Source organism: Ixodes scapularis, unplaced genomic scaffold, assembly GCF_016920785.2.
Source record: "Ixodes scapularis isolate PalLabHiFi unplaced genomic scaffold, ASM1692078v2 PGA_scaffold8__174_contigs__length_109621045, whole genome shotgun sequence".
Taxonomy (NCBI): Eukaryota; Metazoa; Arthropoda; class Arachnida; order Ixodida; family Ixodidae; genus Ixodes; species Ixodes scapularis.
Window position 1 is genome coordinate 19161097 of NW_024609883.1, and position 2044 is coordinate 19163140.

Here is a 2044-nt window from a genome sequence, read left to right on the forward strand (position 1 = left end):
CAGTTCGCGCTCAGCCACAGTGGCCTCATTCTCAGATACTTTCTTAAAAAAGAGTCGTACTGAGCTGAGTGAAAAGCAATGGATTCCAACACCTCAGTTATTGACCTTTCTATTATATCTGGAGCGGATTTGACGACCAGTAGCTCTTCGACTTTTGCAGGAAGCTGAAGTAGCGCATCGACATTACTCTTGAGCCGCGTTACTAAACTACTCAGTTGGGAAACTGCCATGGAGACTGCCCTGAAAAAGTGGCCCCGATCTGTCCTTGAGCACCGAGCTAATGGCGAACACAACGCCGCCAGTTCACCCGCAGTGGCCACTCGACGAACTACACGTGATGTCTATTTTGGCTTAATCGGTCATTTTGGCGCCGAAACAGATACAGCGGAAGAGGTTACAGGGGTACCACCCGCATCTCCCCGACGGACGCGCCGCGTCTTACTATCGAAGTTAAAATGCACCTTGGTCGGGACGCGCTACCTGAAACCCCGCTGAGGCGTGGTTGTATAAAAAGAATTTTAATTGTGCCGCAAACCCTTGTAAACTAAAGTTTCTAAAAACATCACGCGCCCTTCATTTTGTACTAAACTCCAATAAATTTTATACAAAAAGTCTTTTCCGTTTGTTTTTACACAAAAACATGCTTTCTAAAAGCTCAAGGTGACCAGTACAGACGAATGATAAAGAGTGGCGCTGTTGTCGTATTTAGCTGGGTCTTGGTGGACGCGGACATTGTATGTCATGCTTAGCTAGTGTCCATTGGATTATTTTATGTATAATTGCTTTTTATGCTGACACTGGTCCTGTACACTGTCGAATAGTCGAATATATATAAATATAAATATATATATATATATAAGACGTTGGTATATTTCGTTCAACATCAAATTATCAATAGACATAATTATTAATGAAAAAAATATCAAATGCATTATGAAACGCACTTTGAATTCTGCTACCCTTTTTCCTCACAAATTTTAAGTTTAGGTCACTGGGGCCAAAAAATACATTCTTACTCTTCTCTTGAACATGCAGGATCTTCGACCTCGGCGTACTATTTCAACAATATTGGGGTGGTTATTTATAAGGTCAGATAATTGGCAATCAAGTTTAACCAAACTACCATCAAAATGATGAGTTATATAAAGCGCCTTGCTGAACACCCGTCTTGAAAAAAAGTGGGGTATTGCTTGTTTTATCATAGCTCAAAATGCAGTCAACGACTATAAGATACACAAGCACAAACACGCATACTAAAAGCGCAAGGCCATGGTGCATGGTTTGCGCTTGGTTCCCTTGACTGGTGTGGGGGACAATGAGCGGCACAGCACGCGGAGGGACGGCACCGGGAGCGGCGAAGAGAAAGGAGGGGCGAGGCTCGTGGTGTGTACATGAGCTGCAGTTCCGAAGGCAGTGACATACGGAAGAGCCGGTGCCGAGCAGCGAATCCGAACAGAGACCCGGACCACCCGGAAGCTTTGGCCTTCCGCAACATCCGCCTCGGACTGGAACCTTGAGTATCAATTAAACCTTTCTTTATGATGGCGCTTCCTCGTGTGACTTCCTCGGGGCCAAGGGAACTCGGCCTTGTCGGGCGGTATTGACAGGCGACCCACACCGGGGACACAAAACGCACCATAAGACGTTGAGCTCCGTGACATAGCGTTTTCTGGCTCTGCTTCATTGGCCTCTTTGACCTGTTATGTCGGCTGCGCTCTGACTTGCAGGAAAAATGAATTGAAACGTTTATGTCGTGCAAAAGGTCTTTCATTCACAAAATGCTCACAAGGCATGTCTTTTTTTTTGTTTAATAACATTCTTCAATGATTGATTGACTACGTTTTTTTTTAATTCTTGATTTGTTAAAACGATAGCTACCGACTTGTGAAACTCTAACGCAATCGCTTTGCCAACCGAGCAGCGCGGAACAAAGCCAGTATCAAAGAACGAATATTGCCCAGCTAGTCACTCTCGATCGGGTCGATGACATAGCTAAGCTTCGCTTCTGTGCGATCTGGGCACTGCTAACACCATTGGCACGTTT